Raw genomic sequence first — 26,340 nt, forward strand, 5'->3', positions numbered from 1 at the left:
TCAATTTGAACTTAGTACTATTGTGGCTCTCGGTCCTAGGTCAAACTATGATTCATTTCATCAAATATTTGACATTTTGAGGCTTTTAATGTCAAATCATGGCATTATCAACCATTTTAATAATATTGACATTGTTTGTCGATGTTATTATGATCAAACATTTTCAATCAATTTTGATCCTGTAGCATTTACAATGTTAGTTAAATGTTACATATCAATCAATTCATGTCATGTGTCCTTGGAATGTTATCAATTTTGATCAATCAATCTATTTGACTATGGCTTTGGTCTATCTATCCATCATCATATTCAACCCATATCATTATCACATCTTCATCAAAGGATACTATCGCACTTATTTAATCAGTTTTGGCCAATCATTTACTAGTTTTCTCTATAGGATTAAATAACCCATAATTTAATCGTATCACTCTTACTAATTATTCTTTCTAATTTTCATCCTCAATTAATTGATATTTTATTAATTAATTGGTTCATCATTCACAAAGCATGGAAATCCTTAATTTTCTAAGTCACATTTTCCTCCATTAATTCCATTTTTACTAATTCCTATTTTGTGGAATAAAGGATTTTTAATTGAAATATTCCAAAAAAAATATTGACATCATCATGAAACATGGATGTGACACCTCGTGGATTCTCCTTTGACACTTGGATAAGATATGTCATAATCCAATATTCTTATTTTCTTATGCACATCCATATTTGGCTTCATTGGTCAGAGATTCTTGGCTTTAAGTGGGCTTGAGGTGTCTTATGACGCGTCATAGATTCTCTTCCACATTTAGCCAAGTTTGACTTCCATGCATCATAGAATCTTACAATTGGCATATTGTTTCATATGTGTCATGGATTCTCAAAGGAATCTCTTGCCACATCACATATCTAATGGTGACAAATCCAATGCTCTCATCCTCTATGCTAATTATAAAATGAGCACTCTTTCTCTCATTTCTAGTCTTTAGCTTTTGAGTATTTTCACTCCATCTCTCATGTAAAATCACAACTTCAAGTATTCTCATATAAATATCACCATTATCATAGAATTTTGCTTGAATATTGTGTGGATTATAGGCAATTTTGGAGCTACATCATTTGGAGAAGAAAGAAGGACATGGGAGATACAAATGAAATAGGGAGTTTCTAACCTTGTGTTGCTTTCTTTATTAGTTTGGATTTCATGGTAGACTAGTGGGTTCTAGCATATGTTGATTGGGTTTGTGATTTTATCATAATATGTTATGTATTTAACCCATTTTCTCGTCCTACAATTAGTGAACATGACGTCAACATGATTATCTAACTTGGGTTTTCTTGTTTTGTGCTTGTAGGTACAAGGACGGAGCTCACTTGGAAGGGTATAAAGGCTATCTAAACTTCCATATCACACCTAGATTAATTAGGTGGTCCAGTAACATGCTTGTATGCTCTTATTTCATGCATTTGGTTAGCTTGCTATCCTAGGGTGCACTCTGCTCTGTCAAGGCGCACTTGGGACCCCTAGGAGTAGTTTTAGGAGTCTAGAAGCCACCAAAACCCCTTTCTACTATTTCTAACTTTCCAACTATGCCCTTAACTTACCAAGTACATCATTGATGCAATCTACACTATTTAGGGGCACTTGGTAGTATAGGTGTCAAAAAATTTTGTTTCTAGGTCTCATTTAGGGCACAATTCCCCACATCTTGCACCTGTGCTCCCAACTACACCTAGAAACTACCAACTATGCCCAACTAGGTCCCAACTATGTCATGGAAATATTTAGCACTATCTGGGTGCACTTGGGGGCATTCTGAGCCATTTTGGCCTTCTGGTGTGCAGTTTTCTCTCTTAGAGTGCACATGGTTCACAAAAAACACACACATCAATTAGAATCTGTATGTAAGGTTTCCATTTCCTTCTAGAACATAGATTAGATGATTTTGTGTTACTAATTTTCTACTTTCAGCATGTAGCAATCATTGGATGAAGACATGATCCTAAAAAACTACTAGTGTTTGTTTGTAGGATGTTTTTGAAGAAGATTATGTGTTTTTCAAAACCATGTGTGTGGATCTCCTAGATTAGATAACACTTCATTTGGTGCTTAAAAAATGAAAATTTTCTTTTCTGCTTGGCATTTCTATAGTGTTTAAATCCCTAGGAGTTACATTCAACGTATCTTTTCCCCTCACCATTTGTGGATCTTGGGTGTAAGAGAAATCCATGTAACTTCTATAGGATGCCTACCTTGGACCAAGATACTTGATATTTGGTATGCTAGGTGATGACCTTAGAGTGATAACGAGGTAAAATCTAGCTCAATGTTCCAGCTACTATATAAAATTCAATTATGGTGAAAGTCATGTCAGTGGTACTGTTGTGTGATAGCTCTCCTCTAGTAACCTTGTGGTGTGTCAAACCTTGATTGTCAAGGCTAGGAGACCTTCTGTGGAAGTTTATCATTCACTTGCCAAACGAAATGCTGTCACTAAAAATTATGTTTTAGTGGCCAAAATAATTTCTACCCACTAGCTCAAGGAGTCACCCATGATCGTGAAGACATCCTACATTCTCCTGGTCCTTAGTAGAGGCAATAGTCCCTTAGGAAGTCATGTCCCTTGGAAAACAGATCTTGGAAGCCCTGAGAAGTGAGTGCATTGTAAGGGGGAGCCTATGGTGCAAAGATCCTAGGATTTTTACTTTGGATAAGTTCAATTGAAATTCAATTTAAGTAGGAATTTAGTGGATATAGTCCTAAAGCCTAGGTTGTGGTGTGACTACTCACTTTTAACAACAACTATTCTTGTCTTAATGTTTCTTGTATGTGTGTAAAACACAATCAAGATAAAAGAAAACATTCAAATTTACACCTTGGAAGCTTGTAAACACTTGTCAAAACATTTCAACCTTTGTCACGTCTTTGCAAACTTTGGTTCAACACATTCAATCCTTAGAAAAGATGGCAACTTGTGACCCTAAATATGCTTGGAAAAATGTAGATTTCATTCTTGCATAAACTCATCTTGCATTTACCCTAGTCTAGGCCTCATTCTTGCATCATATAGACTTCATATTGGACCTTTTAGTCCTCATTTAGTATCCATTACCTTTCATACTACATCCATTTGGGTTTAGTTTACCTCCCTTAGTTTTTGCATTCCAATCTCAAAACTTGCATGTTGCATTGTCCATCTTGCATCTTTCCATACCCAACCTTCATCTTGACCATTTTAACCATTATTCTAGGTGTCATAAGTATCATTTTGAAAATTCATTGAACTCTTAACATTTTCCTCTACTGTTTACCTCACTATGGCATCAATCTAGAAAACATAGCTCTCAATATTGCCTTAGTTTCAACCCAGTTTACCAATTGTGCCCTGAAACTACCAACTACAGCCAAAATGGCCCCAACTACATCATAGTTGTAGTTGGTACTTTTTGAGTGCACTTCGTGGTGTAAGGACTCAATTTGGGATTCTAGATAACATTTTGAGGCTTCAACCATGTCTTCGGGTTCCTAGTTAGCTCCCATTGCATTACCATGCCCAGATTTGCATTTTGCATCTCCTAGTCTTCATTTCTATAATTTAGCACATCATTCCTTAGGTCATAACCCCTATTCTACATTTCCCAACCCATCCTAACATCAACCCTTAATTCTTATCTTCCCTTCATATCAATTTGGTAACCATACCTTTAAGAATCAACATACATTCAACCTAGCTTATCAACTATTCCCAAAAACTACCAACTGCACCCAAACTAGCCCCAACTACATCCTAGGTGTATCTGGTATTGTTGGAGTGCACTTGGCACTATCAAGGTGCACTTGGACACTTGGATGAACATTTTGGACCTTCAAACTGCATTTTAGAACCCTAAAACTACATTTAGGAGCCTCTCTACCTCCCTATTTTGCACTTGACCCAAAATTGCATATTGCACCCAAAATCCCATTTTGCATCATAGGAATTTTCCATGTTGCATATCCAATCAGCATCATCACCTTTTTTAGTCCCCTAAATGTCATTTTGAACCCCAAAACCATTGAACTTAGTCAAAAATCTAAACAAAAGTATGAACTCAGAGTATTACATTGTGTCAATGAATGATGGATCTTGACCATGGTCATTTTATCATTTTTTTTTTCAAATTCTATGAATTTCAAGGTAGATTTGGCTTTTTAATTTTGATCTTATCATTTTTTGTCCTTTTTTTTTGGTCAAGATCCGAAGTCTATTGTCATAATGTTAAACTCTTAAGTTAATACCTTGTAAAAATTTCACCTAAGTTCAAAACCTTATATACACCTCTATCATTAGCATAATCATATTCCTAAACATCATTTTGACTTACCCTATTGGTATATCCCCTTCATCTCACATTGATCAAAATCCTAGCATCATTTTCACTACCAAACCCTATCAAAGTGTCCATTAACCAAATTGTCCTTTTGATCACTTATCCTCATTTTTACATATTCCAAACATCATTATCAACCCTAGAACACCATCCTTTGCATAATACACCTTGCATACATCTACCTTTAGTGTCATTACCAAGTTCAAAACACAACCCTAACCTTCTTTTTGCATACCATAATCTTCATTTTGCATACCTTCAAAATGTCACCTTGCATTTGCATTTGCATAACATCCTTAGGACATTTACACTTTTCACATTAAAACCCTAGCTCATTTAGCATTTCATCACATTTCATAAACTCCCTAACCTCTTAAAAATCCCAAAAACACTCATATCTTGCATACCCACATCTTAGTTATCAAGTTTTGACCTCTTTTACCAACTGCAACCCTATTTTACCAACTGCACACTCAAAGTGCACAGTTGGCATTTTTAGGACACACTTGGTAGTTTAAGAGTGAACTTGGTAATTATGTGTTTCATTCTAGGTTCTAGAACCCTAATCTACACTTCCACACCTTCCATTGCATTCCAAGACCTTAGGAAACACTCTAAATCACTCAAAACACTCAAAATTTGCATTTTAGGCACCCTAGCACCTCTTTTTACCCATTGCATGCCTTTTACTTATCAATCACTCATTTTTAGGCACCCAACTATGTCATGCATGCACTTGGTACTATCTGAGCATAGTTGGTAGTTTAAGTGCACACTTGGGAGCCAAAAATGTCCATTTAGGTTTTCCTCCATTGTATCTGCATTCTTAGGTATCATACCAACACTTACTAGGAAAAAATCAACTTAGAGACCTGAGGAGCTTTACCAACCTTTTCTTCCTAAGGTACAAGGAAAACCAAAACCTCATCCATGAAAGAAGAAGAGCAAGATGACCCAAAAACCATTTGATGAAGACCAAATTGAGGCATCACAACCTTTAATTGCAGACCTCTTAAACATGTATCCGCAAGATCATCATAATCAAGCTATGACACAACAAACCTTAAACAATGCACCTACTATGAGGTTTCCTTTCAAAAACATCCCCTACACATTGGATGGTTCAATGGAGTCTAAACTTTGAACCTATATTAGTGACGATACTGCCAGGAGGAGGAAGTGTACCAACCACTCCTAAAGATGAACAATCACATTACTTCAAATTTAGCCAACCTACCACAAGTACCTTCCACCCTAACCCACCAAACATACCAAAAATTACCGTACACCTTAGTGATTACTATGATACTAATTGTGGCATCACTGACAAAGAAATGGCTCGGGCATGTCAAGACAAAAACTTTTGTAAAAACTTCAAACTTTACGCAGCCCAAGAAATTGTCAAATTCAACCCAAATGTGGAAGAACCTAAGTCCAAAAATCAAACCAACACAACCATTAAAAAAATACTTGTGGAGATGACAGAAGCGATTAATCTAGGAACTCCTAACAACCCCAAAGTCATACAATTTGCAGCCTCATTATCACTAGAAGAAAAAGATGAATTTGTCAGATTCTTTCTAGAGAGGTAAATCAACTTTGTTTGGTCTTATGTAGACATGCTCGAATTAGATCCTGAACTAGTCCTTCATCACTTGCCACTTCATAAGACCCATTGATTATTGAGAGTGGATATCTAATCTAGTACTAGTAAGCAAACACTTTGGGGGATCTGGATATGCACTAACTTCCATGATCTTAACAAAGCATGTCCCAAGGATGATTTTCCTTTACCAAACATAGATATCATTGTAGGCATGATAACTAGGTATGAGATGTTATCACTTATGGATGGCTTTTCTAGCTATAATCAGATAAGAGTAACCCCTAAAAATAAACACAAGATAGCTTTTACATGCCGTTGAGGAACATACTACTGAAATTTTATGCCATTTGGTCTTAAAAATGCTGGGGCAACATATCAAAGAGCAATGACCACCATCTTCCATGATTTAATGCACATCCTTATGGAAGACTACGTTGATGATTTACTTTGCAAATACTATAAAAGGAAAGATCATTTGGGCATCCTAGATTAGATATTCACCAGAATGGAAAGCTATAAGCTTCATGTAAATCCAAAAAAGTGTGTATTTGGAGTTGTCTCTTGAAAGCTCCTAGGCTACACTATTTCTCAATGAGGCATTGAAGTGGATCCTAAGAAAGTAAAAGAAATACTTGACATGCATCCTCCAACAAATCTAAAAACCTTAAGAGGACTACAAGGAAAATTATAGTCTATCCACATATTCATTGAGTAACTAGAAGATAAGTGTCACTCCTTTCAACACATCTTATTCAATGGAATAAGAAATTCCAAGAATCTTTCTAATAGCTCCAAGATTATCTTCTACATCCACAAGTTTTAATGGCTATCATTCTAGGCAAGCCATTCATCCTATACATATCTACTACAGATACAACATTAGGAGCTCTCTTACCACAAAAGGATGAACAAAGAAGAGAGAGAGAGCCATTTATTACATTAGTATAACACTTGTGGGCTATCATTTAGATTATTCATTAATTGAGTGAGCATGCCTTGCTATTGTCTTTGCAACCCAAAAGCTCAAATATTACATGCTCCATCATAAAATGATGCTCATCTCTAAGATTGATCCACTGAAGTATCTCCTAAGCAGGGCTCCTCTCATAGGATGACTAGCCAAATTGATCATGATCCATAGTGAGTTTGACATAGAATATGTAGACAGAAAGGCTATCAAAGGGCAAGTGATAGAAAATCAGTTAGAAGAAGCACCTATGTCAGATGATCATCCCATACTGATAGACTTTCCAGATGAAGCCATATTTCACATGGATGTAGCTAATGAATGGAATCTTTATTTTTATGGATCACCTACATGAAATGATTTAGGAGCTGGCATTATGTTTATCACTCCTCAAGGAGACATAATCCCCAAGTCGTATAGGATAGCATTCGATTGTACAAACAACATAACATAATATGAGGCACTAATCATAGGACCTAAGATAGCTATCCAATTGAACATTTAACATTTATAAGTCTTTGGGGATTCCTAATTAGTCATCCACCAAGTCAATGATGACTATGAAACCAAAGATGATAAACTAATGCCCTACATGTAGATGGCAGACTTCCTTAAGTCTAAATTTGTCACTATCTCTTTTCGTCAGCTACCAAGAATGCACAAAAAGCAAGCTGATGCTATGGCCACCATTGCTTCTATGGTTGATATGCCTCAAAATATGGAATGTTGTGAATTCCTTTTTGGGCAACTTTTGATTCCAACATTCGAGCTCCCTCAATCTGAGTTTTCATGTGAGCTTGGTTGTCCCAATTCTCCTTAGTATCAAGACATTTACAATTACCTATAGGCCCAAATCCTACCACCCAACTTATCCAAAAATGACCATCAAGCTATTCGATATATCATCATCAATGACACCATTTAAAAGAGATCCTTTGACCAAACCCTTCTTAGATTTCTTGACTCAAAAGAAGCTAAAACTGCCTTGCATATAAGGTTCATGAAGGTATATGTGGAGGCCATTTCAATGGTTTGAGTCTAGCCAAGAAAGTTCTTAGAGCTGGATATTATTGGCAAACCATGGAACAAGATGCCCATGATTTTACCAAAACATGTTGTAAATGTCAAATATAGAGCACTTTGATCCATGCACCAACACAAGAATTGTAGCTAGTCATATCACCATGGCCCTTTTCACAATGGGCATTTGATGTTATTGGAGCTATTTCTTCACCGTCCTTTGACAATCATAAGTTCATTATTATAGCAATAGAATATTTTACCAAGTGGGTTGAAGCTATCCCTTTGACCTTCACCACTAGCAAGCGGATCTCAAGGTTTATTCTAAACTACTTCATATGTTGGTATGGAGTCCCCTCAAGGCTATTATTACTGACCATGGTAGTCGATTTCAAAACAAAGATTTAGACAAGCTTTGCAAGAAGTGAAACATATACAATGGATATTCTAGTATTTACCATCCACAGAGCAATGGCCAAGAAGAAGCATCTAACAAGACCATTTTTAAGATTCTCCAAAAGACTATCAATGATTTAGGTCAAGACTAGCACCTCCAACTAAATCTAGCTCTTTGGGCATTACAAACAAGTGTCTGTGCTCCTACTAGCGCAACACCATACACTAATTTATATGGCACTAAGGCCATACTTCCCATTGAATTTGTACTTCCATTATTGAGAGTATCCCTACAAGATGTTGATGATGATGAAAACTATCCAATATCTAGAATCCATTAGCTAGAAATGCTGGATGAATGGAGACAAGCTACCTTGACACATTTGCAAGCTTACCAAAACTTATTCAAATGGAGCTATAACAAGAATGTCTGAGGTCATAAATTTTGAGGTCGGTGATCTAGTCCTAGAGATGAACTACAAGACTCAATAGAATAGAGAAAAACAAGACAAATTTGAACCGAATTGGGAAGGACCTTATGTAGTTACTACATCATTTGTGATCAGAGTATATCAGCTTGTGATTCTAGAGGGTGAACCATTTCCCATGTCCATCAACAACATGCATCTTCGCAAGCACTACACTAGATTTTGTAAAAAAGTCCTAAAAAAAAGAAATAAAAAAAAGTCATGAAAAAATGGATGCCTTCATGAAAACCTAGCAAACATGCATCTTGGCACAAAAATTTGAGTCAAGAGAAAAATTTAGTCCAAAAGTGAAAACCTGGAAAATAGGCAATTTAGGCAAGTACCATGGTGAAAACTTGGCAAACAAGTGCCATGTGTAATCAGTTGTTACTCCTCCATCTATTGAGATTCCATCTAGTTTTACCCCTCTATTATTCCTTGATCATATCCTTCATATTGCAAGACATCCTTGGTCCCTTACCATGGCTCACAAATTGGTTAATGTCCTTTTTTATCTTACCTAAGCATCACCAATTTGCACACACTCTATCATTGGCCTTTGTACATAGTTTGCATCTTGTCTAGGGGCATATCACCTACATGGTGCATGAGATTGAACTTGAACTTGGGGCATATCCCTAAGAAATTTTTATCCATTGGACACATTGCATAACAGATTGGAGCTAAGACTTGTATATGCTTTTGTGATCCTAAAAAAGTCACTAAAAAGCATAAAATGTCGTGAAGAAATCACTAAAAATCATAAAATGATCCTTAAAAAATCACTAAAAATCTTAAAATTTCCTTAAAAAACCCTAAAAGTCATAAAATGTCTTGAAGAAACTAGTCACACAAAAACATCACATATCCCCAAAAACCCTAAAAATCACAAAACCCATAAAAAATTTACAATAAACCTTGTACATATTCAATGTGTATAACCATCCCTTTTTGCATAAACACTTGCACTTTGCAGACTAAAACTCATAGCTCTAAACTTTCATGATAGTCGCACTATCTGAGCAATATGAACCAATAGTCAATCCAACATGTCACTATGAACGTATCAACTAAATCAACAACCATAAGTATCACATCATCAACCTATCAAACACAATTTGAACACTTAAAATATTAAAAGGAAAGTGATAAGGGACAAGAATAGCTATTGGCTCACGTTGTTTAGTGAGTAATTTATTTTTTCTTTGTCTTTCTTCGATGATGTTCCTATGCTACTCGATGATATAAACTATTCTATGAGAGTGTCCATGATGGTTCATGGTCATCCTTTTCTATTTTTATCTATTACAATGTACCTTTGAGAGTTTGGGGCATGTACATATGCCTCAGGAAGGACAAGGTCATTTTTTGTCTGCACTGTGCTTGTTTACACAAAAGGCTTGCATTTTCGATCTAGCCCTTTATTCCATGATGCATTGCATTCCATTTTCCATAAAAAAATAAAGCTCCATTTGACATATAGTACACTTTACAAAAGAAAAAGTCTTCTCATCATACTAATAATTCTTCATCTCATCTCCTCTATCTTTTGTCTCCTTCATCTGCTGCCTTGGTCTCGTACTCTGATACACAAAAAGCATTGTCATCTTGCATTCCTACATATGTCCAAAGTCCAAAATGATCCAAAGCAATAAACATGGCATTTATATTATATTCACATTTCATTTGCATCCATTTTATATTTCATTTGCATTCATTCCCTATCATGTTAAATTTCATTTCATTTACATTCATTCCATATCATTCGCATTGCATTAGGCATTCATTCATGAGAAAAACATGTGGAAAAAATAAAACATGGCATTTCCTACACATAACATGTGATAATTCAATGCACGATGTCATCATATTAATGTCCACAAAAAAAGCATAAATATATCCATATAAAACATCAAAAGCATATGCATAATCCATCTCATATAGTCATCATAACACCAGTACATTGCATAAATGTCTCACAAAAGTATTAGAGTATGTGATCATGGTTTACATCAATACTAACTGCCCATAGGCATGAACCATGAAAGAGTATAATAGAAACTGAAAACCAAAATAGGGAAGTTCCTCTGTACATGAGTCTATCAATGTCATCCAAATCTACCTCTAGCCTTGTGGTCCCTTTTCAACCTTGAGGATGATCCCTCTGCTCTCTCTCTGGTGGCCTCATAGGCCCAATGTCCTCTGTGTCCTATGGGAATGAGATCTCAATGCATTAAAACTTTACTCTCTACCCTGATGGCACCACTCTCTCATACTAATCTCACCAGTATTGTGCCTCCATGTGTGCCCTGCTCATCATCATCACTAGATCTCAGTAGTTCACATCTCTGATGCTACTAATGAACCCTTGAGACTTTTGCGCTACCATCTCTACCCTATGCACCATTGTATCTCTCTCTTAGCCCTCATTTGATCTCTCTCAGCCATTGCTTGATCTCTCTTTGCTATAATTACATCCCTCTCTCCCACCATGGTGTCCCTCTCTGCCACAACTTGATCCAATTGAATCCATAGCCCTCTAATCACCTCCATCAAATCTAACTAACTAGGCCCTGCCTATACTAGTACTAGTGCCCTATCAACATAGTCCATGGGATCTCCCTCCATGTCCATTGTAGCTACAGCCTTAGCCTCCTAGTAGTCATCCTCATACTCTCCCTTGTCACCACCTCCAATACTATCTCCATCACCCTCATCTCCTCCCTCCTTATCATCTCCCTCATCCTCTCCCTCAATATCCTCCTCATCATCTCCCTCCTCCTCCCCCTTGGCATCTTTGTCATCACTCTCAACATCCTCATAGCATCCTCATCTCCCTTCTCCTCCTCCTCCTCTCCTCCCTCCTCATCCTCTCCCTCATCCTCCTCCTCAGCATCATCCTCTCCCCCATCACCCTCATCTCCTCCCCCCACATCCTTTTCCCCATCCCCCTCCTCCTCATCATCCTCCTCATTTTGCTCTGCCTATGGCCTCCCTCATGGTACTAGTACTATTGAATCTATCAAAGGCCTAGGACAATGTTGTGCAAACCACCTATCATACACTATTATCATGCCTACATCCACTATATCTATTGTTGCCCCCCATAGCCTTATCTATAACTCTACTAGTTGTGAGTATGCTACCTTTGTCCTAATGGGTGGTCCCCACTCTCAAACCTCTACTCTAGATCTGGCAAACAATGCTAGGCTAGTCGGTACATCCTATGTCTCCCCAAACTATCTTCATACCAACTCTAATAGGTACATCTCTATGATCTGGTGCCCAATCAATGTGCACCCTATGAGGTAACACTCCTACCTATAGTATGGTAAGTGAATGTCATCATCATCCCATCTAGGGAAATCTCTTTATGGTCTCCAAATGAACTATGTCATCGTGTCTACCTGATGGTGGAAGTATCTCGCATATCCCAATGGTCCTCAGGCTAGTACACCTTTGTAGCTATAATCATATGGCATATCATCCACCAACTCTCACTCTACTAGAGGCCTAAATATGAAAATGTTCTCATAGGCCTAGATTTGTAGCAATGTCCCACCAATGTTGAAGGATAGTCCCCCTATGTACGCTACCTGATGCAGATAATAATATAACATCCCCAACATTCATGGGCCCTAGGAAAATATGGTACCCTCCATGATCATCTGCTCAAGTACTCAACCCCATCCAACTAAGAATCCATGTCCCCATCTATTAGGTATCAACAATCTATAGATCACCCAGCAGATCATAGTTGTCAATCACTCATGGTGTGATACTAATAGGTCCCACCCAATCTCATAGTCACGAATCCCTAACTCTGCATCTCTACATCCAAATAAGTAGAGTAGTACCACTCATCCTCTAGTTGGGTTGTATGCTACTAACTCTCCATGGATAAGGATCCTAAGGATTCACCATACATCCTCTAGTGTCACAGTCACCTCCCCAGTTGAGAGGTGGAATGAACTATTCTTTGAGTAGTACCTCTCTGTCAAAGCTTTTACCAAAGCATTGTTTCCCCTCACCTCTGGCATAAAAGTAACATGATATAATCCCAACCTAGCTAGTATAACTCATTCATCAGATTTCATTTGATGATTTAGTGCAAGGCTCTATGGCCTATGTCCCCTTATCTATAATAGGGGCAGCTCCTCCTACATAAACATATAGCCTATGTCAACCTCCTATGGTTTTGCATCCAGTTTACCCTACTCTTGCCCCAAGTTTGACTATAGTTTGACTAAGTTTGACTTTTCTTAAACATGTTTGACTTATTTGACTTATTTTTGAAATATTTCTAGGTTTTTGAACATGTTTCACAAGTTTCAAGTCATTTCGAGCTCATTTGCATCATTTTGACCTTATCCCTACCCATCTGTTAGCCTTTTTCCTCCAACAGAGCTAAGTTTGAGAAAGTTTGACTTTTTTCTTGACTATCCTAGCCTTAGTTAACCTATTTTTTCAGCTCTTCCTAGGGTTTTGAAAATATCCTCCAAATTTTGAGTAATTTTGAGTCTGTTTGCACCCTTTCTGGCCCTTTGCACTGTTTGATGTTAGCATTTACCTAGGCTTGCCCTACATCTAGCCTAAGTTTGACAAAACTCTAATATTTTTGACCACCTTTGAGTGAATTTTATCATTTATATAACATCCACCTAGGGTTATGCTAGCCTTTGCCAAGTTTCAGCTTGATCTGGGACCATACGAACCCCGTTCAGAGCCCCAGAGCATCCTAGGGCGTAGTAGGGGTTTCAAACTATGTCATGGACACACTTGGTCAACTCAAGTGTGCATAGTGCACACTTGGGAATTCCAACTATGTCCAAGATGCACTTGTCTATGTTTTGGGTGTAGCTGGGGCATTTGGATGCCCTACCTAGCCCTAGGATCCTTGTTTGACCCCATTTGACCCATGTTTCCCCTCGACAGATTCCTAAGTGCCTAGAAAGAGTGAAAAAGTAGGAAAACATATTGAAAAGCATAAAATTACAAGGATGGCCTCAATTTATTCATTGGAGGTCCACTATCTACTCACCATTAGAAGGTTCGCACCCATTCACCATGGTGTTGCTCTGTGGGTAGTCGATTCATTCTCCTTGTTCTAGAGCTCTATTCTTCCAAATGAGATAGTGAAAATGAATTCCAAACCGTCTCAAATCCCTATAGTGAAAATTAATTCTAAACCCCCTCAAATCCCTTTTATAACTTGCTACTACATAGATGGATGTGAATGAAGTCCTTTATGTGGTTGTTGTGATGCCCTTTTTCACTCTGGAGCCCATAACTTTCACATTTTAACTCCAATTTTTGATCTGTTAGTTTCTATGGCTTTTTTTTCTCATTTTTGATGAAATTAACCTATCATATTCTTATGTTGGTCAATTTATCAAGGGGGCATAAATATATACCACATTGCTAGGGCATGCTTTTATGGCTTTTTTGTTAGCATTCTTTGACACAATGCTCTAAATCACATTGTATCGTAGAGGGGCAAAATGTAGACACTAAAAAATGGTTTGCATCTACAGTTTCATCACTTTTTCATACTAATTCATCCCATTTTCTCATTGTACTAACTTTGATCTTTTGGCCAAAATTGATCATATTTCATCATTTGTATCCTTTTTCACTTCAATTTCATATCGTTTTGCAATCATTTCATATCAACTCAAAATCATTTCAAATCAACTCAAAACCATTTCAAATCAACCTTGAATCACCCAAAATTGGTCATAATCATCACAAAACATATCAAATATCAAAAATTGATTATCATCTATCCAATCCTAGGCATTGTTGTGGCTTTCAGCACCTTGGAAACCTATTAGCCTATCAATCTTATCAATCTGACCTTAGTACTATCACGACTCTCAGTGCTAGGTAAAACTTTCATTCATGTCATCCTAACTTTGACATTGTTGAAGCTTTCAATGTCAGATCATGGCATTATCAAACATTTTAATAATATTGATAGTGTCCATTGATGTTATTATGATCAAACCTTTTCAATTAATTTCAATCTGATAGCATTTGCAATGTCATTTAAATGTTACATATCAATCAATTCATGTCATGTGTCCTTGGCATGTTATCAATTTTGATCAATCAATCAATTTGACCATGGCTTTGGCCTATTTATCATCATTATATTCAATCCATATCATTATCACATCTTCATCAAAGGATACTGTCGCACTTATTTAACCAATTTTGGCAAATCATTTACTAATTTTCTCTATAGGATTAAATAACCCATAATTTAATCCTATCACTCTTACTAATTATTCTTCCTAATTATCATCCTCAATTAATTGATATTTTATTAATTAATTGGTTCATCATTCACAAACCATGGAAATTCTTAATTTCCTAAGTCACATTTTCCTCCATTAATTCCATTTTTACTAATTCCTATTTTGTGGAATAAAGGATTTTTAATTCAAATATTCCAAAAAAAATTGACATCATCATGACACATGGGTGTGACACCTTGTGGATTCTCCTTTGACACCTGTCTAAGATATTTCATAATCCAATATTCTTATTCGCTTACGCACGTCCATATTTGGCTTCACTCATCATAGATTCTTGGCTTTAAGTGGGCTTGAGGTGTCTTATGATGCATCATAGATTCTCTTCCACATTTAGCCAAGTTTGACTTCCATGCATCATAGAATCTTACAATTGGCATATTGTGTCATATGTGTCATGGATTCTCAAAGAAATCTCTTGCCACATCACATATCTAAGGGTGAAAAATCCAATGCTCTCATCCTCTATGCTGATTATAAAATGGGCACTCTTTCTCTTATTTTTAGTCCTTAGCTTTTGGGTATTTTCACTCCATCTCTCACGTAAAATCACAACTTCAAGTATTCTCATAGCATTATCACCATTATCATAGAATTTTTCTTCAATATTGTGTGCATTATAGGCAATTTTGGAACAACATCATTTGGAGAAAAAAAAATAGGACATGGGAGCTACAAGTGAAAGACAGGGTTTCTAAGCTTCTGTTGCTTTCTTTATTAGTTTGGCTTTCGTGGTAGACCAGTGGGTGCTAGCATATGTTGATTGAGCTTGTGATTTTCCCATATTATGTTATGAATTTAACCCATTTTCTAGTCCTACAAAGACTACTTTGAGTTAGGAAATATTGGTGATCTTCTCAGAGTGAGGTTGGCACAAGCTAAGTTGAAATGACATGTCTCTTTTTGGTGGAAATAATTACAAAGAGATAGAAAAGAGGAAGGTAAAATAAAGATCACTTGTTGGATATTGATAGTGAACATGTTGAAATCCAAGTTCATTCCTATTGATTATTAATGGAGGAGCATCCTGGGTGTAAGAGAAATCTTGCATCACCAAAAAATAATTTCTTTTTAGTCTTTTCTATTTTAATAAGGACTAGTAGACAAGGTGCTTACTCTTTATGGAAGCTTGCTATTTTTAGTAAGTTTGTAATACAAGCTTGAAATGTTCTCATTTTCTACATGAAGGTTCATTTTAGAGTTATAAGTCTACCATAAAAATATCATTGCTTCAGCTTAAGTATCAAATAAGCTATTGCAGATTTTTGGTGGAAAAATTTGCAAAAAATCATCAAGCTCGTCATTGGAGGCCTTAGAATGCCTAGATGAGGTCTGAGAACTCATTAGAAGGGAACTTGTGCAATTCCAAGCCTTTAGATCAAGAGCTATCATTTTTGAAAATTTGTTATAATAGCCAATTGGAGCAACGGTTTGTGAGTTATGGTCTTTCAAATTTGGGCTACCTAAAATATCTAAAATAATTGTCAAAGATTGATTTGGCTAACTCTATATGTATTGTTAGGTTTTTTTGACCCTAGGTATTAGGTTTCAATGTCTAGAACCTTCCTAGGTGGCATAAAATTTCCTATTTAAGAAAGGCTTGAATATTTTCTAGGACAAGCCTGAGTGATAGTTCACAACTTGTCTTGTAGATTATTGTAATGAAGGCGCCCATGTGGGTTAGCATACTATACTTGTGAATTCTATAATTTTGCATTTACGGTGCAAATAAGAAGTTCATATTTTGTTCTCTCATTTTCTATTGTTTCTTTTCTTTTGTTATGTGCTTATGGTATTAAGGGGAGCACCGTTCGTCAAGTGCTATCAAAGATAGAGTTCTTGAGTGTGTGGACATATCACCAATTGTGAGGTAGTTTGCACCAAGATTGTGGTTTTGGCTGAGCATGTAGATAGATCACCAATTGTGAGGCAGTTTGCACTAGGGTTTCAGCGAAAGTTTGAAAATGCCTCCATGAAGAGAGAATGGTGGATGAGTCAGAGGTGTTACACTTGAGCATTTTAGAACTCTCTAGAGGCAAATGCAAGCAATGCAAGAATAGATTAATAGAGGAAAGAATCATTTCATTAGAGATGATGAATGGGAGGATGAAAGAGAAGAGGAAGGAAATGTGGACCCAAATGTGGAAGAGCAAGTTCTTAACCTATAGGAGGCAAAGCTTTTTAGGGTTAATTCCAATATTGGAAAAAGACCTAAGTTTTATGTTCCCATATTTTTAGGAAATATCAACCCAAAGGAATTGATTGACTGGATCAATGATACAAGAGTAATTTGAATATGAAGATATTGGAGATTTGGATAGGGTCAAGTTGGCGAAGGCTAAACTAAACGATCATGCAAAGATCTAGTGGTAGGAGATCCAGTTGGATCAAAATAAAAGAGGAAAGGAAAAAATCACTAGATGGGATCAAATGGGTAGCTAAAGTGAACTGACAGTTCATTCCCATAGATTATGAGATTGATACATAGAAGAAAATGCAAGGGTTGAAGCAAGTAAGAAAATCTATTCAAGAGTATACTAAAGAGTTCTACTAAGTTCTCATTAGAACTAACCATGCAGAAGCTAATAAGGAGAAAGTTGCCCATTATTTTAATGGGTTATGACCAGGCATTCAGGATGAGATGAGTCTTGTTTGAGTGAGTAGTATTGAGAAGGCATACCAATTTTTCCTAAGGGTTGAGGAGAAACTAAGAAAGAAGTTTGATAACAAGAATAATGGAAGAGGTCACAGTGTAAGGTCTGGTGAATGATCTTATGGAGGTCGTAATGATGATTAGAAGAACAAGGATGAGGCTAAAATTAGTAATTAGAACCAGAGGGGAAATAATTCCAATCATTTCCATTATCAAAATAGTAGAGATCAAAGAGGAAGAGGTAAAGGACAAAAATCTAGAAGAGGAGGCTTCAGTGGGAAATGTTTTCACTACAAAGAAGAAGGGAATAGAGCATTTAAATGTACCCAGCTCCAAGGAAGGAAAGATGGAAGAATAAAAGGCTAGGCTAGAGTTGTACATGTTCATGAAGATGCTAGATCCTCACATTCTAAATATTTTGAAAGAGGAGAACTCCTAGTTAAGAAAAGAGTCCTATTGAGTGGTGAGAATGAAACTAATCAAAGAAGGAGCTTGTTTCACACAAGGTGCATATGTGAAGATAAGTGTTGTGATGTGATCATTGATCGTGGAAGTACTAAAAATCTAGTCTCAGAAATGATGGTCACAACACCCACATCCATACCACATTGATTGGGTGCAAGATGAACCTCATGGTCAATAAGCAGTGCTCAGTGAAGTTCAAGATTGGAAGCTACCAAGATGAGGTATTATGTGATGTCATACCTATGGACATATGTCATACGTTGTTGTGTAGGCCATGGTAGTTTGATAGGAATGTTGGACACAATGGGTGAGAAAATACCTACACTTTGACCAAGGATGGAGTGAAACATAAGTTGAAGCCATTGAAGGAGAAAGAAGAAAAGGTATCTAGTCCTGCCAAAATATGTTTTGTTGATAGAAAGGAGTTTCTCAAAGGTATGAAGTGTGAGCATATGTGTTTCTCTATAATTCCTAAAGATAGTAAATAAGAAGTAGAGGATATACCTATAAAAGTTGCAAATATGTTGGGAGAGTTTTTGATAATGTATTAGATAATGTACCTGATGGAATTCCCCCAATAAGGAAGATCAATTAGCAGATGGATTTGGTTCTAGGAGCTAGTTTTCCAAGCTAGGTAGTGCACAAAATGACACCAGCTAAAAGTGAAGATTTGAATAGACAAGTTTACAAGCTTTTGGAAAATGGATTGATTCAAGAGAGTCTAAGTACATGTGTTGTACCTATCATATTAGCACTAAAGAAGAATGGATAATGAAGGATGTGCATATATTCTCATACTATCAACAAGATCACAATCAAGCACAATTTTTTGTTGCCAAGGATGGATGATATTATGGATTGTTTGAGTGGAGATGAGTATTTCACAAAGATAAATCTGAAGAGTGGATACCATCATATTCATATCAAAGAAGGTGATGAGTGGAAGACTTCTTTTAAGACAAAAGAAGGATTGTATGAGTGATTAGTCATGCCTTTTGGGCTAACCAATGCACCAAGCACTTTCATGACGCTCATGAATGAGGTACTAAAGGTTTTTCTAGGTAAGTTTGTCATTGTTTACCTAGATGATATTTTGATCTTTAGTAAGAAATTGGAGGAGCATTTGATCCATATTCATAAGGTGTTGATAATTTGAGAGAGGAAAACTTGTTGATAAACCTAAAGAAGTGTAGTTTTGTAAAGGAGTTATTGTACTTAGGATTTGTAGTCTTAGTAGAAGGTCTAAAAATAGACCCAAAGAAAGTAAAGCCTATCCTTGAATGGCCTACTCTAAGGAGGATGACAGAGGTAAGATCATTTCATGGACTGGCTAGTTTTTAAAGAAATTTTATAAGAGGTTTTAGTAGTATTTGTGGACCCTTGAATCAAACAATGAGAGACGATATGAAAGAATTTAAGTGGACTATAGGAGAACATAAGAGTTTTAATATGTTGAAATAGAAAGTTATTAAGCAACCTATTTTAGCAATTCCTAATTTAAACAAGGTGTTTCAAGTAGACTATGATGCTAGTGGTATTGTAATAGGAGTTGTTATGAGCCAAGAAGGTAGACTTGTTGATTATTTTAGTGAGAAGTTGAATGATGAAAAAAGAAAATATTATGTTTACGATCAGGAATTTTATGGTATAGTTCAAGAATTGAAAAAGTGGAGACACTATCTTCATCTTAAGGAGTTTTTTTTGTATACTAATCATCAATCTTTTCAATATTTGAATATTCAAAGAAAATTAAACCAAAGGAATTTGCAATGTGTTAAGTTTTTGCAAAATTATACATTTGTTTTCAAACACAAGAGTGGGAAGTTTAATAGAGTTGCAAATGCTCTTAGTAGAAGACAACTTTTGTGACACAAATGTAGATAAAGGTTGTTCAAGGAACTCAATAATTTATATCTAGATGATCCTAATTTTGGTGAAGTATGAAAGGCTTGTATAGAACCTATTACACTTGATAGGACAAAGTGGTTAGATTTTATGATCCAGGGTAGTATGTTGTTTAAAGGAAGCTAGTTGTGCATTCCTAGAAGTTCAATGAGAAGAATCTCATCAATGAGAAACCTAGTGGAGGATTGGCTAGATATTTTGGCAGAGATAAAATTGTAGCTTTGGTTGTTGATAATTATTATTAGCCATAGTTGTAGCAAGATGTGAAGAAGTTTGTATAGAGTTGTAGAGTATGTTAGATGGTGAGAGGACTAAAGTAGAATATAGGGTTGTATCAAGCATTACCTATACTAGAGAAGTTGTGGGAGGATGTCAGCATGGATTTTGTTCTTGGATTACCAAGGATGCAATGTGAGCATGATTGTATTTATTTCATGGTTGATAGGTTTTTAAAGATGGCACATTTTATTCCTTACAAGAAGATAAGTGATGTTGTTTATGTGGTAGAATTGTTTTTTAGGGAAGTGGTGAGACTACATGGTCTACCCAAGAGTATAGTTTCAAATTAAGATACCAATTTTTTGGATATTTCTAGCATACATTATGGAAGAAATTGATAGAGTTGAAGTTCATTTATCACATCATCCATAGATGGATGGACAAACAAAAGTTGTGAATCATAGTTTTAGAAACTTTTTAAGATGTTTGGTTGGAGACAAACCAAAAGGATGGGATATGAATTTACCATAGGTAGAATTTTTATATAATAATTATATCAATAAGATTACTAGTAAATCACAATTCTAGATGTATATGGGAGTAGTCCTAGAAATGCCTCTAAATTAAAAAAGTTGGATAAAGGAGAGATAGGTAATGATGAAGTAGAAGAACTTGTTGAACATTTGAAGAACATCCATGAGGAGGTGAGGAAGAACATTATAAAGATGAATCCATAGTACAAGGCTAAGGTAGATGTGGAAAGGATAAGGAATTTCAAATTGGAGATGAAGTCATGGCTCATTTGAGAAAGGAGCATTTTTTAGTGGGCACATATAATAAGCAAAAGATGAAGAAGTTTGGACCATGCAAGATAGTGAAAATACACAATTCTGGAAATGATTATGAAGTGGAGCTTTCTTTTGAATTAAATATTTTACCAGTATTTATTATTTTAGATCTAATAGAATATTATGAAGGAGGTGATGGAGATGAAGTTGTAGAAGTGTAGTGGAGAATTGCAGCAGCTAGTTTAGCAACAAAGGAAATTGAGGAGATACTAGATAGTCATGTTGGGAAAAGTACCAGGAACAAAACTTATGAGGAATATTTGGTCAAATGAAAAAATAAACTAGTAGAGGATTCATCATGTCTAGCACAAGAGGAGGTTAACCATTTTGATTTTATTTGAATACCTAAGAAGTGATAGGGTCACTTCTCAAATTACCTTGGGTGTCTGATATAGGAGCATCCTAGGTGTAAGAGAATCTTGCATCACCAAAAAATATTTTCTTTTTAGTCTTTTATATTTTAATAAGGACTAGTAGATTGGGTGATTACTATTGATGGGAGCTTGCTATTTTTAGTAAGTTTGTCATATGAGCTTGGAATGTTCTCATTTTATACATGAAGGTTTATTTTAGAGCTATAAGTCTACCATAAAAATCTCATTGCTCCAACTTAAGTATCAAAGAAGTTATTATGGATTTTCAGTGGAAGAATTTGTAGAAAAATCTTCAAGCTCACCTTTGGAGGCCTTAGAGTGCCTAGATGAGGTCTAAAAAATCGATGAAAGAGTGATTTCATAGCTATAAGCCTATAGATCAGGAGCTGGTGTTTTTGAAAAGTGGTTATAATAGTCAATCAAGGAAACAGTTCGTGAATTATGATCTTTCAAAGTTGGGCTACCCAAAATATCTAAAATATATGTCAAAGATGTATTTGGCCAACTCTATATGTATTGTTAGGATTTTTCAGCCCTAGGTATTTAAGTTGCAATGTCTAGAACCTTCTTGGGTGGCATAAAATTGTCTATTTAAGAAAGGCCTGAACATTGTCTAGGACAACTCTGAGTGATAGTTCACATCTTGTCTTGTAGATTATTGTAATGAAGGAACTCATGTGGGTTAGCATATTGTACTTCTGAATTTTGTAGTTTTACATTTACGGTGAAAATAAGAAGTCCATATTTTATTCTTGCATTTGTTGTTGTTTTTTTGTTTATGTTATGTGTTTGTGGTATTAAGGGGAGCACCCTTGATCAATTATGAACTTGAGTTGTTTAAGAGATTGGAAAACCTAAAATAGAAGGATATGACTATTAAAGGATTATACAGAGGAAGGATGTGATGAAGTAGATAAAATATTTGACTATTTTTGGAAGTGCTTGGGAGAAGGGGGGGTATGTGCAAGATCATGGTCAACCAAACTATGCCCTTAAGTGGCAATAAAAAATCAGAAAATCAAGGTTATGTCAACTTGACATGCAATTTTCTACTTGTTATTAACTTTATATCAAAAAGTTGAGAGAAAAGAATCTCTAGAAAATTGAATCTAGTTTCTAAACTATTAGGACTTTTCTCAAAAAAATAAAAATTGATTGGTCAAAATTTTGAAATTTAATGCAATATTACAAAAAATTCAAAACAAAAATAAGAAGTAGGCATATGTCTGACCACCTTAATCAAAATCATATGATAATATTTTTCAATAATATTCTAGATATATGTAGTAGACTCATGCCTAGATGTGACACATTTTTTGGGTATTTTTATTCTAAATAAATAATAATTATTTAATTTTTAACTTTAGTATTTTTGGAAAAAAAAAAAACTCTTGTGTCTGACCACCTTAACTAATTCAAAACTTTTCAAAATTCAATTTTTCATTTTTTTTTCTTGGGTGAATGTACAAAGTTGGGTCACAATTCTGTAGAAGTCAAATCCGCAAAATGAAACTTCTTAGGAACGGGTACCCGATTTTAAAAAACGGGCACCCATTTTTGGTTCGGGTGCCCGACCCTAAATTTAAAAAATGGGCACCCGTTATTTTTTAAATCAGCTACCCATTTTTTATTTTCAAAAAATGAGTACCCATTTCTCAAAAAAATTTAAATTTAAATTTTTAAAAAACGGGCAGCCATTTTTTAAAAGTAAAAAATGGATACCCATTTCTTAAAAATTCAATTTTTTAAGTTTTTGGTAGATTTTACATGCGGCTTTTAGCTTTTCAAAACAAGCACCCATTTTTTGAAATTCAAATAACGGGTGCCCGTTTCTTACACCATGAGGTGGGATTTTTTTTCCTACCTCGGATTTTGGTTTGGGACAGGCTTGGTGAGACCAAGCCTATGCCTTGGCCTCTTCAGATTTGGCTAAGGCATTGAACTGACAAATTCATGCTTTGCCATAATTTTTAGAGCGTCTTCCCAATCAAATTTTTTTACGAAACAAAAACCCATTAGAGCTCTCACTGTCCTGATTTCAAAAATATAAATTTTAGAGAGTTATGTTTTTATTTACTTTTTTTAAATTATTTTTTAATCAAAGGTGGTACCTAAATGTAAAATAGCAACGTTCACTAAAACTTTAATAACTTTTTTATTTTATATTTTTTCTTAAATTAATTTATATGTCATCAATCTACATTCAATTCTTTTGAAGTTAAAAAAAAAATTGAAAAAAAGTAAAATTTTGATCAAATTATGGTGTCCATACACAAGAGATTTAAAAATTTTCTTTTATAGCCAATTAAAAATTAATTTTAAAAAAAATATTCATTAAAAAATTCAAGAAAAATATTCTCATCAATCTTTGGTGTGTTAGGTAACTCCATTTAAAAGGATTCACAAAAATTCATTCATTTGTGTCAAATTATGGTGTCCATACACAAGCGTGGTATGGTCCTAAAATAGACATTTTGAAAAAGTGGTTTTTAAAGATCCATACCAAAAAAATAATCTATCATATGGGTATAAAAATAAATTAAATATTCAAAAAAAGATTCTAGGCACTACAATTTTTATTTTTAAAGTTTTTTTTATATTTAATCTCTAAATGGCTCAAATTTTGGCATCAATTGACAAAATATTTCAAAAACAAGAAAAACACTTCCACTTTTTGGCCAAAAGTGAGACCCAACTTCTTGCACTAACCCCCTTATAGTAGAAGAAACATAGAATATGATGCATCTTTTGAATTTAAAAAATGTTGTATCATTTGAAAGTTATAGTTGTTTTTCAAGTAGTATCTCAATTAGCATGTTATATGTAACTCCATTAGAAAATAAGTAATAATTACTTATTAAACTCATAATTTGACAAACCTTACATTCATGGAAAGACAAAAAAATTCTTAAGAAACCCTTTTTCATTTCATCAAATTTTGGTGAAAAAAAAGTCGTTAGCTACATGTTTGAGGTAAAAATCACATGAAAACAAGCCAAAAGCACATTTTTAAGATGTTTTTAAAGTTGACCAATAGGATTGGTATCAAAAGATTTAGTAGACCTTATAAAGATATTAATTTTTTTCATTTAGGATCAAGGTGGGTGGGAAAGAATTTGGAATAGATTTTGAAATGGTTTGAGATATTTTAGAACTACAGATTTTTTAAATTGCCACTTTTTGGCACACCATGATCCTATGCTTACCCGTGGAACAAAGGAAAGAGTGTGAAATTTGAAGACTTCGAGGATATGTATGTGAAGAACTAGTTTGTAAATTATGTGTTGAATCCCAAAATATGTTCTTCTCTCTATTGAGGACATTTTTGTTTGCACCTAGGGTGTCTAATGCAGGAGCATCCTGGAGTAGCTAGAAATTATACATCTTGGAGTGGTTTGACCTTGAGGTTGGATAGCTCGATTGAAGAAGCAGTTGATGCTCAATTGTCATTGAGCTGTTGTATTGGCCAAGGAGCTTAGTCAATAAAGGAGCTAAACATATACTATTACTCATTATACACTATGTTTCTTGACTTATACTATATTTATCAACTTATGCTATATTGCTCAACATGTACCATTTCCCAACAATGTTTTCTAGTTTTGCTAATTCTCAGCAATGTGGTGTATCGAATGCAGTTCTTGTGATTGGTTTTGATGACTTGGTACATTTAATACATGTGGAGAGTGATCATGACATGGAGAAATTTTAGAGATCTGTGTGGACCTATTTAGGTCTTGGTGATTTATCCTATGTGTATTTATTAATCATTGTAAGATGACTAAGGTAGTTTATACTTATTGTGTTCTAAATGATTCTATTTGCAAAAGTCCAACTTGTGTCTGTGTACATATTTAAGGATGGATTGGGTAGAGTTGTAGAAGGGAGAACTTAGTTAGAGAGTTGGTGGTGGAGATATTCTAGTTGATGATTGCTTGGTGGCTTACAAGAACAAGTCTAGCTATTATCTGGATTTCTACTAGAGCATTTTTCTTTTACAAATTTGGGCTAGCTAGGGTTTGGTTTGGATTTTGAGGGATCTTGTAGAATTATTACTTTCTTTGTATTTGGATGTAATTGGGAAGGCCTTACAACCTAGTACATTGCATGTAATCAATTTTTTTATGAATAAAGAATTGAGTTTGGTATTAGGTCTTGCATCTTGTGTTATATTTCCACTACATGGTTAACTTCTCAGAACCATATCACCTTTATTAAGCGTCCATCTAGTTTTTGTGCTGCATCATAACAAGATTCTTCCTTCATCTATAATATTACACTCAAAGTTGGGCTCCTATTTTCAACCATTGGTTTTTGAAAATTGAACACTTGTTTTATTTTAATTGTATATGTTTTGGCCACATTAACCTTTCTAGTCCTTCATCTCCCTCTAGATCTTGGGGGGGGGGGGGGGGGGGGGGGGGCAAGGAAGATTTGACATTAAAGGTTGATTCTAATAATCCCTGTTTTCCTTCAGAGCTTCTCACTGTGAGTGCAAACCCAGTCCCTCCTCTAGTTGAGGAAGTTCCTAAATATTTTTAACCTCCTCTTTCCTTAAGTATCCCTCTTCTCACCCCTACTCAAAAAATTATTATGGATGGAAGAGTAAAGTATCTCCTCCCTTCCTCCTCATCTTCTTTTATGTTAGAGGACACCTTACCCCCCTTGGGTAACAACTAGTATATCTTTGTGGTGTTACCATGTCCTAAGTATCTTTCTTTTGAAGGATGTAAGT

The sequence above is a fragment of the Cupressus sempervirens genome, chromosome 3 (assembly GCF_028749045.1).
Source record: "Cupressus sempervirens isolate cs-2001-9-10 chromosome 3, ASM2874904v1, whole genome shotgun sequence".
Classification (NCBI taxonomy): domain Eukaryota; kingdom Viridiplantae; phylum Streptophyta; class Pinopsida; order Cupressales; family Cupressaceae; genus Cupressus; species Cupressus sempervirens.